General features: G+C 47.1%; 1 long non-coding RNA gene across 1 annotated transcript in view; it reads left to right on the forward strand.

Annotated features, from left to right (window-relative positions):
- Positions 1-13,754: 13,754 nt before the first annotated feature.
- Positions 13,755-17,876, forward strand: part of LOC111548415 — a 35,151-nt gene continuing 31,029 nt past the window's right edge. The window contains exons 1-2 of the long non-coding RNA XR_002733399.1: positions 13,755-13,862; positions 14,781-14,786. This is a non-coding gene — a long non-coding RNA (uncharacterized LOC111548415). The remainder of the gene's footprint in view (positions 13,863-14,780; positions 14,787-17,876) is intronic.

The following is a 17,876-nucleotide window of genomic DNA, read 5'->3' on the forward strand; positions in this document are numbered from 1 at the left end:
TGAGCCTGGCTGGGGAATGGAAAGCAGCCCCTCAGCATGCCACCACCCACCTCACTGTTCCCAAAAACAAGCACTCTGGCCGTTTGCATAGTGGGGGCTTTATCACTAATCAGAGAAGGTGAACACACCAGGCAGCAAAACAGTAAGCACAGAGAAAGGCAAAGTCTCCAGCAATCTACAAATCCCTGATGCCGCAGGCCCTCACACATGGAGGCCCTACTGGACTTATTCTTTCTGTGCCAGGCTGGGTGAAGAGAGCAGGAGCTAGCAGCTTTCATCTGCTCTATCATCACGCTTGCAGTTTCAGGGGACTTCCAGACCAATCAACCACTCACTCCATCCCCTTTGCCCACCCCAACGCTAACCCCTCTATCCCAGCATTGTCTGGATCTATACTTTGTCTTTGCCTGTCTCTGGACTGTGGGCTCCTTGAAGGGAAGAAGAAAGGTGTTTTCTTCCTTCCTGGGTCCTCAGAGCTATCACGTGTTTCCAACAAGGGGACGGGGAAGTTTGGCCTCAGGTGTGAGGAGCAGTTGCCTGGGTCATTGGTTCATAGGATGGGTGTTTCTGGGGTCTATGCGGTTACTCAGATGGTGCTCACCTTGCTGGGCTCTGTCCCACTCTCTCCTTCTTCTAAAGCACGCTTCTGGGGTGTGAGAGGTACACTCAGAGGGATAGCCATCGGAGTGCATTCCTAGCTTATCCTTCCTTCCATCGAACTGCCTGCTGAGTGGTTTGCCCCGGTAAGAGTTTGCCAATTTCTTGTCTTAACTGTATTCTATTACACCTCATAAAGGTTGTAGCCCAAACGACTCTGAGTTTCAGGATCACAAAACATCAGTATAGGAGGAAGCCTTGGAGAGTGTGTGGTCTGTCTGAAAAATAAAATAAAAAAAAAAAACAAGTGGATAAAAATGGAATGGTGCCTCCTCAAACCTGAGTGGCTTTTCAATGATCCCACCAGCCTTCTAGGCCACAGCCAATATGGAGGGCTAAGATGGGCATGGTTCCAGTGCAAGTCCCTTTACAGGTACATGCCATCTGTCAGCAGGCATCTGCAGATGTTCAGATTTGGGCAGCCTGGCAGAAGATTTTGGGGTGCAGGCGATGGTTGGATATTTCAGCTTAAACTTTGAGGTTTAACTACCCATAAATGACTTCAAGGTCTATTGCATGCCACCATTTGTAAACTGACTGAAGTGGAATGTGAATGGTTGGTGTTTGAGGCTTATAAAAGGAAATGAGGATTTGGCCTGGGAAGGGTCTTGTCCATTGACCAGTATCTCATCCCAATTTGCCCTCAAATGTTCAAACTCATGAAATGATAACCAAGAAAGCCAACTGCTGGGGTTGTGGTAGCAGTGTGGAGGAGGAGGCCATGAAGAATAAGAAAGTGATGATTTTAAGCCAGAAAATAGAAACTTGAGGTAACTTAAATTTTTTTTTTTCTTTTCTTCTTTTTTTGAGATGGAGTCTCACTCTGTCATCCACTCTGGAGTGTAGCGGGGCAGTCTCAGCTCACTGCAGCCTCCATCTCCCAGGTTCAAGCAATTTCTTCTGTCTCAGCTGCCTGAGTAGCTGAGATTACAGATGCACAACACAACCCTGACTAATTTTTGTATTTTTAGTAAAGATGGGGTTTCACCATGTTGGCCAGGCTGGTCTTGAACTCCTGAACTCAGGTGATCCACCTGCCTTGGCCTCCCAACGTGCTGGGATTACAGATGTGAGCCACTGTGCCTGGCCATAATTTTCAGGTATATATATATATATATCTGAAATAAAAAAAATACATATTTTACCATATGAGATAAATTATGTGTTATACTATGTCTTAGTCCATTTTCTGCTGCTATGACAGAATACCACAGACTGGGTAATTTATAAAGAAAATAAATTTATTCGTTACAGTTCAGGAGACTGGGAAGGCCAAGGTTGAGGGGTTGGCATCTTGCAAGGGCCTTCTTGCTGTGTCATTTCATGGCAGAAGGCAGAAGGGCACAAAAGCCCAGGAGAGCAAAAGAGAGCTTAACTCACTTTTATAACAACCCACTCTTGCAACAATGAACTCTTTCTCATGATAATAACATAAATCCACTGATGAGGATGAAGTCCCCCTGAATTAACCACCTCTTAATTATCCCACCTTTTAATACTGTCATGATGGCATTCAAATTTCAATGAGAGTTTTGGAGGGACTTTCAAACCACACCATGCTGGTTTTAGTAAATTTAGAGATTCACAAAATCTTTGGGATATATTCTTTGGAAACGTTATAGAAAACCTAAGGCAATAGCAAAAATCTAGAAACAACTGAAATATTCCTCAGTAAAAGTAGTTATACAATAGGATCAATACATAATGTTTATATTAATAACAATTAAGCATGATATTACTGATATGTACTAAATATGTTATAGTACTTTCATATAATAGAATGTATTACAATTGTTAAAAAAATTTAAGTGATGGTTTAATAAATGAAAAAAGCACGGTGCAGAGAAGAATGTGTTAGTGTGAATCCAAATCCATTAATGTATCTCTTTTAAAATCTTATGCGCATTTATCTCAGGAGAGACTCCATTTTTTTATTCTGGAAAGATACATAGGAACCTGTTGATGAGGGCTACCTGCAGAATCTGCACATCAACTCTCTGAGCCTCCGTTTCTTCACTTTACAGTTGGCTTTATAATCTCATATTCAGGATGTTTGTGAAACTCCAAAGAGACACCTCCTGGGCATAGCCCTTTGCCAAACATACAGCCTAATAGAAACAGCAGCTATTGGTGTGTGCTTGAGGCAATGTGATGGGGAGAAGTTCCATGACCTCTGCAGTCAGGCAGATTATGGCCTGCTACCCTTTACTTGTATGGATCAGAAGGGAGCTGTCTCTTGCTTCTGAGCTTCACTTTTTTGCACAAATTCTTAAATATAAAGTTCCTAACATAGCCCCTGGAATAGAGCATGTGTTAGCTCTGCTTCTGCACAGCTGTGGAAGTCACACTCTGTAGGACTTCCTGACAACTGCCTGTGGGCAAAGGGTGCTTCCTATGAACCCTCCTGGGGCTCCACTGAGCCTGGAGGCCCCTCTCCTGATTGGCGACAGACAGAGACCTGCTCTGGGAAGTGTTCCCACCACACACTTCACTCCTCACACTTCACTGGCTAGTGGATAGCCTTCCGGGAGCAGTCCTAAACACCCAAAATCAATTTGCTAAAAGCCAATTTGCCAAACAATCAATTCACTGAACGACTAATTTGCCATAGGACTAAGGATTTGTTTTCTAAATTTCAGTTTCCTTGTGGCTTTGCATAGAAGTTCTGGTTACAGAATTTTTGCATGAGTCTCAAAGTTCAGATGCTGAGCCCAACTGCAGCACTCAATATTTTATATAGAAAAGATAGGCTCGCTCCATCTCTCAGCCTCTGCCCCTGAATATGCCTCTTCTCTGCTTTTTAAGTAAGTCTTTCTTTCAGATGCAGTTTCTATCTTCTCTCTCTCTTTTTTTTTTTTTTTTGCAAATCTGGCTCTCTGTTTTCTTATGAACAGACATCAGCAATGATAGATTTTTGATGGAGTGGAGGCCCAGACTTTAGCCCTAAGGGGGTTCAAGACCATGCACTGGGGTAATTAGTGGAATGAAAGAAAGGGACATCTCTTGCAAACCTGAGTTTGTGATCTAGGACTTATATCCACTTATTATTATTATTTATCTTTTTAATTTAAGTTGTAATAGACATTGAAATAGCATTTCTAGGTGAAAAGATCTATTTATTTATTTATTAGATTTTAGACTCTGAAGCTTAGTTTAGAAGCATCTTATAGCCAGCACATAGGTGGATAAAATGTGTAGTCACTCCAAACCAGCAGTTAAGATCTTGAGTTATTTTAAACCTTGATTTCCCTACATTTCTTATTTATTTCTATCTCTATGTCTATCTACCTAACCTTGTGCCTATACCTACTTATGAACAGGCAATTCAGAAAAGCAGACTGATCCCAAATGTTTTCATATGCTTTGGAATCTGTGGTACTTTTTAAATTTCTAGATTTTCTCTCTTAGTAGACTCAACGTCTTCATCTGCCAAGTGGGGCTAAAGACATCTACCCAATGAGTGTTCTGTGAGTATGAAAAGAGACGAGTGGGTGGAAAACGCTGTCATTATTCATGGAGTTGAGCAGATGCAGGATGTTAATCTGGCTTGACTTCCAGAGAGGAAGAGCAAATCTCTATGTGTGCTGCCCCTTAGAAGAGAGATGGTCGAGGCCAGGAAGATAAATCGCCGTAGCCAGGTTGAAAAGCAGAGAGCTCCTTCTTTGCTGAAACACTTCCTGGATTCCCCACCCGCCCAGATCAGGTTCTTTGCTGGCCTGAAAGTCCCTGCTACTGCTCCAGCCTCATCACAGCCTCCTATTACCCGTGTGACTCTGAGTTCCAACTGCACTGACTATCTCCAGATATCTGGAATATTCCATGCTTCTTCCTGCCTCAGGGTCTTTGTGCAGGCTGTTTCCAGTTTCCCATTTCCCTACTAAAGACCATCTTTAGGTTTGAGCTAAAATATCACTTCTTCTCTGAACTTTTGGTGACTGTACCACAGCTATGCTCCCGCTGACAAATGTTCGGCCTTAGCACCCTGCATTTACTTATTCTTCCCAGCATCAATTCTAACAGCAGTTAATTAATTCATTGGGTAATTATTTGGTTAATGTCTGCCCTTTTTACTGGTCTATAAACACTTTGAAGTCAGAGGCTGTGTCTGCTTGTTCATGGCTGCATCTCAGCCTTTAGCACTGTGCCTGGCATGTAGTAGCACTTGGTAAACATTTTTTAAAATGAATGAATGATCAAAGCTGGTTCAGGGTCTCTTTGGAGGCAGAAGAGCATGGGACGACGAATGTCTGCCGGAGGGCCCTCTTGTTTCTTATTTTGGCACTCCCTAGTTCGGCTTGTTTTGATGTTTCCCTCGTTAGTCTGTCCCCTAGCCAAGTCTCTGCTTCCGCTCTGGGGGCTACAGTCAATCAGTCAGTTGGCAAACATTGTATGATGTGGAACAGCAGACAGCCTGGGTGACACAGAATGTAAGGTCTGTAGGCCCTCGGAGGAGGAAAATAGCTCAGGGGCTGGGATGACTGGGGGACTGCAGGGAGTGGCGGAAATGCGATTCAAGCAGATAAAGGTTGGGGGAGGCCTGACCAGCTCAGGAGGTAACCCTGTGAGGACCTCAGCCAGTCCCATCTGCCATCAGGGCAATGGCTGGCCTGGGCATTGGCAGCCTGCGTGTGCAATGCAAGAAGAAGGCCTGGAGGTGGTAACATGGCCCTCCAGGGAGAAAGGTCACTCAAACCTGGGCAAGCCCCTGCCAGTACCTGCAAACAGAGCAGGTGTCAGCTCCCAGTTTGCCCCAGGGACTGGCTCGTGTTCTACCTGCTTGCCCAGGCCGAAGGGTGAGGGCAGACTGAGCTCGACTGCATGAGTCTCCAGCTCATAGGCATGGCTGGGAACTGAGAAGCTCCAATTCTCTGACTTTTCCCAGGAACCCCACCTCTTCAACCCTTTTCTGGCCTTCAGTTTCTTCAGAGGTCAGTGCCCTTGTTCTGCCCCCACCTCACTGGAGTCAGTGGATATGCCTTTTTGGTCCTTTTCTACCAGTCCTTTGACCTTACACTTATACAAAAGAAATGAATATTGCATAGAATTTCTTGTGCTCCACTTCCCCCTTATTAGAAACATTTTATGGGACCACAGAATGTGGGAGCTATGGGGAAGCTAGTTCAACTTGATTTTTGCAAGAGGAGGAGGCTCCGACCCCAGGAAGTAACCCGAAACTCCTCGACCCACTTCATCAGTGCATGCCTTCAGTCTAGAATGTTGGACACTTGCTGATGCTGAAAGGTGAAGCCAGCTGGACTTCCGGGTCAGGTGCAGACTTAGAGAATTTTTCTGTGTTGATTGTAATATGCACCAATCAGCACTCTGTAGCTAGGATTGTAAAACGCACCAATCAGGGCTTTGTGGCTAGAGGTTTGTAAAATGGACCAATCAGTACTGTGTAAAATGGACCAATCAGCACTCTGTAAAATGGACCAATCACACCCTGTAAAATAGACCAATCAGTGCTCTGTAAAATGGGCCAATCAGCAGGACGTGGGTGGGGACAAATAAGGGAATAAAAGCTGGCCTTCGAAGCCAGCAGAGGCGACTAGGTGGGGTCTCGTTCTATAGTATGGAAGCTGTGTTTTTTCGCTCTTCACAATAAATCTTGGTGCTGCTCAGTCTTTGGGTTCGTGCCACCTTTAAGTACTGTAACACACTCACTGGGAAGGTCCCCGGCTTCATTCTTGAAGTCAGTGAGGCCAAGAACTCACTGGAAGGAGCCAACTCCGGACACAATGCCTTAAGCCATCATTAGGTGCCATACTGAGTGGAGTCACTGGACAAGCAGCTAAAACTGGTCCCCACAGGGGTGGGAAGAAGGATAGAACCCAGAGGTGGAAAAGCACTGGCGCAAGCATCACGAGAGTACGGTACTCCTTCTCTGTCACACCCTGGCTTGGTGCCTCTGTGAGTGGCCCATTCCTCGGGGGTCTCTTTTCTCATCTGCTGCATGGGATAATAATCTTGTCCCTGGACTGCTACTTTACCAGGAAAGTTGTGAAGGGGTTTATGACAAGATAGAGTTTGGAATGCGTTATGGATTGAATGTTTATGTCCTATCAAACTCCATATGTTGAAGCCCTAACCCCCAGTGTGACTGTAGTTGGAGACGGCGCCTTTAAGGGAATAATTAACATTAAATAAAGCCATAAGAGTCGGGCCCTGAGCTGATGGAACTGGTGCCTTTGTAAGTAGCAAACTCTTCCTCTATCCGTGTGTGCTCCTGGCAAGGAGAGGACGTGTGAGAACACAGTGAGGAGGCAGCCGTATACAGGCCAGGAAAAGGCACCTCCCCAGAAACGGAATCCACTGGAACCTTGATTTTGGACTTCCAGCTTTCAGAATTGGGAAACAATAAATTTCTGTTGTTTAAGCTGCCCAGTATTCTGCAGTATTTTGTTATGGCAGCCCCAGCAGACTAAAACAGAATGCCTGATTTCTGAAATCACCCCATAATTCTAGGGGTATCTGTCCTGGAGCCTGGACTGGGAGTCCTGGGCCTGAAAGCCTGAGAGACAGCAATGTGGGAGAGGCCACTCTCTAGGCAATGGGGAGAGAAGGAAACGTTTTGGAAACATCAGCTTCTCTTGGGATGCTCCGCTCTGGGCTGCCTGTCCCTAGCCTCCATGAGCCTGGCTGACTGTGGACCCATCTCTGAGAGTAGCAAGGATCTTAAGCCCTGAATACTCAGCGTCATCAATAGATTCCTGTTTAAAAAGTCTGTTGAGCAAAATTATATGGAGTTGTGCTTTCTTAAGAAAAATCCAACATTTCTTCTAATGTTTGGTGAGGGAGCTGCTGAATGTGTCCTAGCACCTTGTGGACCCTGTGTCCTTGCCCCTCCATGTTCTGGAAGTCTTGGCTTTGCAAAGCCAATCAGGGGTCTTTGATAGCCAATCACTGTTAGCTCAGATTCACATGAAAGAACCTGGTTTTGCCCAATGCCACACCTCCAGCCTCTCCTCCACAATCCTCCAGAATGTAGAGCTCCAACTCTGCCAAGACTCTCCCACACCAGAGCAGACAGCATACTCTAACCTGGCTCTATCAACCCTCCCTCCCCTTCCCCCTGGTTCCCTCTTCCCTAGAGCACAGGAACGCAGTGCCAAGGCTGGAGTTGTGGCACATCTTTCTCTCTCCTATTCCACAGTCTACCTTCTCTTCCTTCTCTCTTTCCAGCCCCCATGTGAGAGCTAGTGAGCCAATGCATGGAAAAGCAATGCGGGTGGAGAAGTGAGAGAGGCTGGTGGGTCTGGGATAGTCAGGGAGGCCTTCCTGGAGGAGGAGACCCCAGGCTAGGCTTTAAAGGATGGATAGGTTTGGAAGCACAGAGAGGGAAGGACAAACTATAGAACTCAGAGTTTAAGGATGGGTGTGGGGACCCTGGCTTAAGACTGTGGCATAGGGTGGAGGTCAGGGATGTGCATGTGGAGCTGGGAGGAGACTGGCTAAGAGAAGTTTGGAAAACCAAAGCCTAGACGTTTTCTTTGACGCAGAACCCAGTGGTCCCTGGCTGCAACCGCTGTAGCTAAATAAAGCAGTCACTGATTTTGAAACCACAGTGGGCTTGTTGCACTGTGATGGCAACTAATTACGGATTGTAATTTGTCTAAACACAGGGAGGTGTTTTGACCTGAATAGTAATAATGTGACAGGCTTCCTTTGGTGTCTTCCCGCAGCTGGTCCACTAGCCAGGGGCATGTCTCCATGCCCGCCCTGCTCGGGATGCCTGGCGAGGACAAGGGGAAGCGGGGGCGATGTCCACCCTGGCACAGGGAATGATCTTCTCTGGATCTTCAAGAGGCAGACCCTGGCGGTGGTCAGAGCCACGGAGGGACTTGGGGTCCTATCCTTGTCTGTAAACTTGGGGCCAATGACTGGGTTGTCGTGGAGATGAAACAATGAGGAGGGGAAGGCACCTGCGCGTTGTAGGTGCTGGATGCATGAGAGCTGTGATGACTGTCATTAGCACAGCAAAGGTGACTTCACTTTACAGTGAGGAAACTGAGCCCCAAGGGGATGCTTGGCTGAATTTCCGCAGTCACAGGCTTTGGGGCTTTCTGAGGACTCCCCTCAGCGTCCTCTCATCCATGCAGCTTCCAACAGTATGAGTTTCCTCTCTCCATCTTGTCTGTATGCCCTAAGAGAATGGGGCTGTGGCATAAAGTGCTGTGCCCTCTCCCTGCCCCAGCATAGCCTAGCAGAGGTCCTAATAAATATTTCACAGTCACTCAGAATCATCATGTGGACAAGTCACTTTATCTCCCTAAGCTTCGGCTTCCTCATTTGTGAAATGGGAATAACGACTGCCTACCTGATGGAGCAGTTGTGAAAATGAACCTGCAGAATGTGCTTGGTGAGTGGTGCTTCTCCCCATTCCCCCACCACCATCCCAGCCCCACAACGCGGCTTCATCAAGAATCACATCCAAGGAGAGGCCTTCAGGGATGTGTGCAACCATTTCCTCTGTGCCTGCAGGGAGAACGCTGGCCCGGCAGTGGAACATCCCAGATGGATGCAAGGCCATGTCTGACCCTGATAGTGTCCAGATATGAACTCTGAACTCTCCATGGGGGCTTGGTTTCTGTGCCTGATCCAGTTCTCTCCTTACAGCTTCCAAACAGTATGAGTTTCCTCTCTCCATCTTGTCTGTACGTCCTAAGAGAATGCGGCTGGGGCATAAAGTGCCGTGCCCTCTACCTGCCCCAGCATAGCCTAGCAGAGGTCCTAATAAATATTTCACAGGATCTGAGTGCAGAGTTCTCACTTTACGGCTGGAGAGGATCTGAAAGGAACATGATGTTTCTGCACAGCCCAGACTTATAGCCAGGTCTCCTGACCCACTCCACAGCTCTCTCTGCTGCCCTGTTGAGCTCATATCAGAGTTGTCCTCTGCCTAGAATTCTTCCCAACCCCTCTGCTTGTCTCAATCTCATGTAGCCTTCAGGCCTCAGCTGAACTCTTACAGCCTTGACTTCCAACCTTGACTTGGTTCAATCAATCCCCCTATGCTTTGTTCTTACATCCTCTGGGGCAGAGATTTCTGGTTCCTTCCTGACATCCATGATTACCTTCTTCTTCTGTAACAACTCCTGATTTAACGAGGAAGAAACATGAACAGTTAAAAGACCACATTTCACAGCCTTCCGGGCAGCTAGGAAGTTGCCGAGTAAGCCTTCCAGTAAATTGAGAAGGAATCAACTCATTTTTTCTCTTTGCATTTTGTTCTTTGGACCTTTCCTTCATTTTACCCAGAACACAAATGTGATGACTGGAGCCACAGCACCTATTTTGGGCTTGTGTGCTAAAGATATGAGAACAGAAAGATAGGAAAACCCTGAGGACTTTGTGGGAGCCATCGTTCCCGCCCTGGGCTGCCCATTTCTAGACTTGTTTTATGGAAGAGATAAAGCCTTCATTTGTTTTCATCACTATAGTTGGATTTCTGTTACTGGCAACCAAACCCAATCCCAATTGATAGGGGACTCCTTGTAGTTCATGATAATTATGAACTATAGCTTATAGTTCATAACATAGTTCATGATAATTATGGTCAGAATCATTTAATGCCTCCCTTACTAAACTGTGCGCTCTGTGAGAGCAGGGATCCCATCTGCCTTGTTTACTTCTGTATCCCCAGCAACCAAAACAGTGCCTGCCGCTGTTAGTGCCAGTAAATGCTCAGCAAATCTTTTTGAGTGACTACATCCTAGTGAATATTTGGTGGTCTAGCAGAAGTCCTAAGGGGTCATTTGAGGAAAGAGTGGCTCTGATAGTGGCCTTTGTACTCATTGTGACAGGCTGCCCCAGCTGCTAGCAACTACCTTTCCTTTCTTGATAAGTTGACTCCTCAATATCTTCATTTAAAAATCAAATTTTTAATGGAGTATAGTGGCTCATGCCTGTAAAACAAACACTTTGGGAAGCCAAGGTGAGAGGATCACTTGAAGCCAGGAGTTTGAGACCAACCTGGGCAACATAGTGAGACCTTGTCTCTTATTTAAAAAAAAAATAAGCTGGGCATGGTGGCATGTGCTTATAGTCCTAGCTACTTGGGAGGCTGAGTTGGGAAGATTGCTTGAACCCAAGAGTTGGAAGCTATCGTGAGCTGTGATTGTGCTACTGCCCTCCAATCTGGGCAACAGAGAGAGAGACCCTGTCATACACACACACAAAATAAAATAAAAATAAAAATAAAATTTAAAAAACAGAAGGTTAATTTTTTCCAATATGAAAGTCTCTTTGAGGATATTCTTTTATAACCTCACTACCTATGATAGCTGCTTAAAAATACACAAGAAACAAGCAGAACACACAGGAGAACCAACTTTTTCCTGTTCACTCTCAGTTCTATGCAGTTGCTTTTTTCACATAGGCTTACGTAAAAAATTGCATCAACCCCCACTCTAATATCATACTAGAATTTTCCCACTTATTAAAAAGTTGGGCTGAGTTGTAATTTTTAGTGGAGAGACTGCAACCTGTTTTCCATTGAGGAGAATTACTTGGTCTGTTCCCTCTTCATTTTGTACTTTTTGTTTGAACGATGCTGTGATGAACCTCTCTTTGTGCCCAAAGCTTTTTCTGTGCTTAGGATTATTTCCTTAGATAGATTCTCAAAGTGGAATTATTTGATCAAGGGAGGTACACATGCTCCCGTGTCATTTTGCAAAACAGGAGTCAGTGCACGATTAGGGGAATCTTAAGGGAGAGACCCACTCATTTTTCTTTTCTTTGGGCTCAGTTTCCCTAGCTGTAAAACTGAGCAGGTCCAAACAGAGAGAGCTCTAGGTTCCCTTACAGGTTCGAAGCTCTGCTGATGGTTCAGGAATGAAGCTTCTGACGTCTTTCAGGGCATAAAGTCATAAGGCGACCTGGGTGTGTCAGCCATTGCCTCTGGTTCACCCTCTGAAGAGCTGACCTTCACCATGGGGAAGTGGGTCATTGGAGCCTCCAAGCTGTCTTCCTATGTCTTCCTCACAATAATACTCCTTCCCCAGCTGCCAGCAAACTTATGCTCTAGTGCAACCCTAACCCTTCTGGAGAGGGCAGAGAGCTTCATATCCTAGAGTCTGAGGGATGTGAAAGTGGGGATTCACCTTTGACAGCAGTAGCAAGAAGAGGGCAATGCTTAACCCAAAGGGACACCTTGAAACTAGAACATCAGACCCCACTGCAGGCCACTGAGGGACCTCAGCCTGCGAGGCACGTAAACTACTCATGTGCACAGCTGGAGATGCCATTTATGCTCTGTGACGAGGCTCCTCAGCCTTCTCAGTAAGATCATATTACTGCATTTATTTTCATCTCAGTGACCTGCCAGACTGTGAGCTCCTTGAGGACAGTGATTCCTCTGATGTGTCTGCATCTGAGACACAGCAGGTGCTCTCTACCTATTTTAAGTGAGCAAGAGAAGGGAGATGCCCCGATGTGATGGGAAGAATTCATGGCGAGATGGGGAGGAGAGCCAGAGCTCAGACAGGAAAGAGTGGGAGGGAACAGCTGACGGCGGGAAAAGCCCTGGGATGCTCCTTTCTCTGATTCAAGACAACATAAACTGAACCAACTCCCAGTCCCTGCAGCCTGGCCCTTCTTGTGTGTGCAGATTGTAGGCCCTGAGATGGATGTTTAGGGAATGAGTCCTCAAAGCATATACATTGGCAAGGGTGGCAGAACGCTGTGGGTGAAGGAGAAGCAGGTGCAGAAAGAGGAGGCCAGGGGACCTTATGGCTCCTTTGTCCATCCACAAAGCATCAGTTTATTTATTCACTCATTTTTTCATCCAATATTTTTTAGCGTCTGCTCTGTGTTGTGTTCCGTGTTAGGTGCTGGGTGTTCAAGGAGGCAAATGAGAGCTGTGGCCCCTGCAAAGGCCAAGAGCACGCTGAGGAAACGTCAGTACCTGGGGAGGCAGTGTGTGCTGCCCAGCAGAGTTGTGATGGGTGACGGGCATGGGCGGAACACTCACACAGAAGTGGCAGGGTGCCACAGGGGTGGCCGCAGGGGTGGCCATGTGTGGGGAAAGGCGACTGCCTGGTTTGTCAGTGGGCCCTGTGGACAGCAGTGAGGCACCCCCCATGCAGTTCTGCAAATGGCACTCCAAAGGAGAGCTGGAGAATAGAGGAGGGAAAAATGGGAATTCCTTGTCATAATTGGATAGAGCTTTGGAAGGGGTTGAAGGTCATGAGTGGGAAACATGAGCCTAGAAAATATTGCTTACACATGAAAAAATGTCAGCCAAGATCAAACAGCAAATTACAACCTGACATGCATGCTAGGGTCATGTCTGTGAAAATTCTACCTTTCGGAGGTAACGTGCAAAAAAAAAAAAAAAAAAAAAAAAGACTGTTGATTGCATGATGGGAGTAAGCTTATGGGTGATTTGTTAGATGGTTTTAAATGTTTAATCTTATTATGTAGTAGTTATAATCTTATCATTACAGTAGCGATACTAAAATTGAGGAGTAGAACAATGATAGAGTTTAGGGGGATGAGAGATGTTTTCTTGAGATTGATTTCACATAGTAAAAGGAAACCCAATAAAAGTAAGATGGAATAAATCCCCTCTATGTCTTCTTCTGTGACTGGGTCAGGCAGCTGTGAGCAGCTAAGAGAAGCCCTCATCTTACAGGTGGTTCAGCTCCACTTCCACTTCTTTTTGCAATTCGCCGGGGATTATTTGTTTCTCTTAATGGGCAACAATTAGCTAATACCCCATCACTGCAAGCAAAGTAAAAGCTGGGCCTGTGTCAACAGTTCTCTTTTTGATGGGGTCATTGGTGTAACTGATAACTTCTAGCTGTATCAGGACTGGTAGCACATCAACATTGCTTCTCTGTTGTGAAAGGAAAATAGAAACGGCTAAGTCAACCGTATATAAAGGCTTATATTTGCTCTTCAAAAGTTTGTTTTGTTTTCAACATATCTTTGCTGGGGTTGGGCCATAGCTTGATGGATATTTGTTGAATGACTAATTATTGACTTATAGGCTAACAGCCTCCTTTGAAGTAGGCTGAGCAAACAAACCATTAAGTGGAACATGGTGTCTTGGTTACACAGCTCACTCATCTGCTGATCGCTGGGGCACACTGCTGGTTATTACTACCTGAGACTCTGAAAGGAAGCACTAAAAAAATGAAGACAGAGGAATACCAGGAGAGAGAGGAGGTCCAGTTAGACCTAAAGGTGGGCAAGAAGAAGAGGTGAGATCCTCAGTATTGAACAAGTGCAGTGCAGCACATAGGTGATGTCTGAACAGGGGTCTCAGTCAATAATTGTTTGGTTGCAAGAAATAGAAGTATTATAAATTTAGCTCTCAGTAATAATAATGATTTTGTTGGAAGGTTATAAGGAATCTCACCGAATTCAAAGGCAGGGATGACAACCAGACCCGTGAGAGGCTCAAGGTGTACTGGAAAGTTATCAGAGACTCTCTTAGCTTCTTGCCTGTGTTTCTCTGTTTTTTTTTTTTTTTTTTTTTTTTTTTTTTAATCATCTCAGCCTATCTCAGTAGGTTTGCTTCATTCTTTTCTCTGCAGACTGGCTTTCTCTGTTCTGCCTTTTCCCTCCCTCCCTCTTTTCTCTTCTCTTCTCTCCTCTTCTCTTTTCCTTTCCTTTCTTTTCTTTTCTTTTCTTTTTTCTTTTCTTTCTTGACAGAGTTTTGCTCTTGTTGCCCAGGCTGGAGTGCAATGGCACGATCTTGGCTCAGCACAACCTCTGCCTCATGGGTTCAAAAGATTCTCTTGCCTCAGCCCCCCGAGTAGCTGGGATTGCAGGCATGCGCCACTATGCCAGACTAATTTTGTATTTTTAGTAGAGACGGGGTTTCTCCATGTTGGTAAGGCTGGTCTCGAACTCCCAACCTCAGGTGATCCACCCGCCTGTGCCTCCCAAAGTGCTGGGATTACAGGCGTGAGCCACCACACCCGGCTGTTCTGCCTTTTCTAGGTTTAAACTTATTCACTTAAACCTGGACATGATCTCTCAGGTTATAGGTCCACCCAATACTAAGAATCTTAAGTCCAGAGACCCGGGAGACAGAATCTGATTGGTCAATGGCTAGCCAATGGGGTGCCTCCCCTCAGTCAGGAGTCCATCTCTGTTCCAACAGCTGCAGCCAGGGAGAGGTACATGAATGTGGATAAACATGGCGGCAGGGACCTTTCCTGTGGGTGGTCAGGAAAGGAGGCACTGACTGAGCAGGCAACACATTGGCTAACATGTCTGCTGTGGGAAAAACTGGAATGACTTGGCTGTTGGATGAAATATTCACCACATGCAGAAAATGCCCACCATGTATTTTTAAAAATGAATAACTTGTGAAGGTTGGAGTCCAGGTTGCCATAAGGGTCTACATAATACTTGATTTCCAAGGACTTTCCCCCTCGTTTTCCAAGTCTTTGGAGAGCGCAGTTAGTAGAAAATGTTAATGGCCAATTTTAGCAAATGACCATTTTGGTACTCCCAGGCCACTAGGGCTGGCTGGAGCTAATTTTTAGAATGCCCCCTTGATGATCCTGGCGACTTGTTTAATATTGACCTGGAGACACGGCATGGGCCCAGATCCAAATGTATGGCTAAGCCTACATTTGCTGTACTTGTGGGCAAGGAAAAGCCGCCCCAATTACTCCATGTGGATTTCTCGTCTCTGAATACTCTGTGAGTTGTCTGGTCTCACTGCAGAACTGCGGGGTGTGGTTGGGCAGGTTGTGCACAACTGTGCTCATGACTCCCCTTAGACTCACACAGGAGCCTTGATTCTATGCTGGTTGCACGGTTTCATTTCTGTGCCTCCAGGTTCTCCCCCTGGACTGTGAGCTCTGGGATGCAAGAGATGCCAGACTTCCTCTTCTATTGCTTGCCCAAGGGGCTTGTGCAGGTCTGGCCACTCATTTCTCTCCCCTGTGCCCTCTGTCCCTCCGAGGAGACTCTCAGAAAGACCCTGCCACCCATCCTCACACCGGATGTGAATGGAGGTCACTGCAGTCCATCTCTAGGGCTAAATTTTAGGGCCTGTCTTTCACGGTGGCAGAGTCAATGTTGGCATCTCCCAGTGGGCAGGGAGAGTGCTTTCCTGTGGAGTGGGTTGTGCTCAGTTGTGAACTCACACTTAGCCCTGGTAAGACAAGCTCCAAGGCAGAGGCTAGTTTTCTAGGTCTTCCTCATGAACACGTGGTGGCTGCATTAGCTTATCCACAGGGCCCTCCTACTCTAAGCTTCTGGTCCCAATCAGTAAGCGACTGGCCCTTACTAGACCCCCACCTGCTGGGTACTTGGCTGATGGACGGAGTCACCATCTCTTTGCTTGGGCACCTGGAGCCCCTGAGCTCCAGTCCCTGCAGGCCTTTCCCTGCAGAGCCCAACCGCAGGGTTTGGCTGATAGCCTGGAACTGCCTCACCATCATTTTTCACTGGCCCCACCCCAAAGGACAGCCTCCCCAAGTAACCTTTTTCAGTTGCTCCAACTTCCCTGGAGTATTGACTTAGCCAGAGAGCACGCTCCCTCTCTAACCTCGGTGTGTTTGCTCAGCGGAGGAGTGGGCATTAGGTCCGCTTGACTCCATGAGCACACAGGTTCCTCTGTCTTTACAGGAGCGTCCCACGGAGGGGGTGCCGCGGCGGGCAGGGGGGACTGAGGAGGGAGGCGCAGCTTCCTGTTCTGCTGCCGGTTATCACAGGCTGTTCTAATGCTGCTCAAACAATATTGAGAATAACCCTGGCTCAATAGCACCAGTGTTAGGCTGCAAAGTCAATATTGGCTGAGCAAACACAGCAAATAAGGAGTTGCTATTTGCGTAGCTATGAGTACTTGTGTGCTCCGGCTGCCTCGACAGGGCCCTTGGAAATGAACGGGAAGGAGGAGGGTGTCTGGAGGTGGAGTGGGTTCCTGAGAGGGGCTAGGCCAGGATTTCTCACCTTGGCTTTGTTAACAATTGGGGCCAGATAGTTCTTTGTTGTGGGGGACTCTCCTGTGCATTGTAGGATGTTTACCCCCAGCCCTGGCCTCTGCCCTCTAGATGCCAGTAGCACCCCCTCCTGATTGTCCAGAGAAACCAAAATGTCTCTTGACATTGCCAGATGTCCCCTGGGAAAGGACAGAGGGCAAAACCTCCCCATGCTGAGACACACTAGGCTGGGTGCAGGACAAGGCTGAGAAGCAGACGGGCTAGAAAAGAGAGAAGGGCTAGGAGGGGCCCACTATGCCTCTTTGACCCTCCAGCTCTCCAGCTGAGTCTCTCCCCAGTCTCTCGTGAGTGCCAAGAAAAGCCAGCCTCTTTAAGAACTAGATGCAATGTACAAGTGCCTCTTCGATAGAAGAGCCTTTTCAGCTGCTGGCTGGATGTCCGTGGCCACCTCCTTGCTCTTGCCCTGTCTTGGAACTCACTCCTGTTCTCCATCCCGAGAAAGAGAGAGGTTGTAAGATGCTCAGATAATTTATATCTGTCTCTCTCTTGTAGAATTTCTGGCATGTTTTGCCCTGGCCGGTGACCTTCTCAGTCAGACATGCCTATTTATAACAATCTGTCCCTGGCTCTACTTCCTCCCCTTTGCCACAAGGGATTGGCTCGTGCATTCTTGAATGCTGCGAGTGGCCAAGGCTGGGCCTGTGGGAGGGCATGGGGCAGGGAGGGGAGCCAGGCATGCTGGCCAGAGGGCCTCCCTGGGGACAGCCTGCACCAGCTTGGTTCTCCCTCAAGCTCTGCGGGGTCACATGCAGGTTCACCTTTGGTCTGCTGCTGGGAGGGCGGTAGAGAAAGTGTTTATAGCCTGGTGAAGGCCAGGGTGCCTCAGGGGCTTTCTGTGTCATAGCCACCAGTCCTCACTGCTGGGCCGTAGCTGGAGCAGAACGATGTTCAGAGAGGCTGTGCTCAGGGGGCTCTGGCCACATCTTGACACCTGGAGACTTCTCCTCCAGGCCAGGCTGCCATGGCTCCCAGGTTGGGGTGGATTAGGAATGAAAAGAATGACACTGGCAATAAATGAGCATTAGACACTGTTCCTTTTTGAATGTTGATCCTTTTGGTTGTGGTGGGAGCAGAAGGGGAGCCCGTGCTTGGGCAGCTGTGATGATGTGGGGGTTGTGATTGCCATACCATTGGCTTTGGCTTCAGAAAGTGGCATCTTGGGAGGAGGGAAAACTCCTGGATCTCCAGATGTTGAGAAGGTAAGAACAGGCAGGCAGAAGAGAACCAGGTGGCCTCGGCATGGTGAAGCGG

Source organism: Piliocolobus tephrosceles, chromosome 6 (genome assembly GCF_002776525.5).
Source record: "Piliocolobus tephrosceles isolate RC106 chromosome 6, ASM277652v3, whole genome shotgun sequence".
Classification (NCBI taxonomy): domain Eukaryota; kingdom Metazoa; phylum Chordata; class Mammalia; order Primates; family Cercopithecidae; genus Piliocolobus; species Piliocolobus tephrosceles.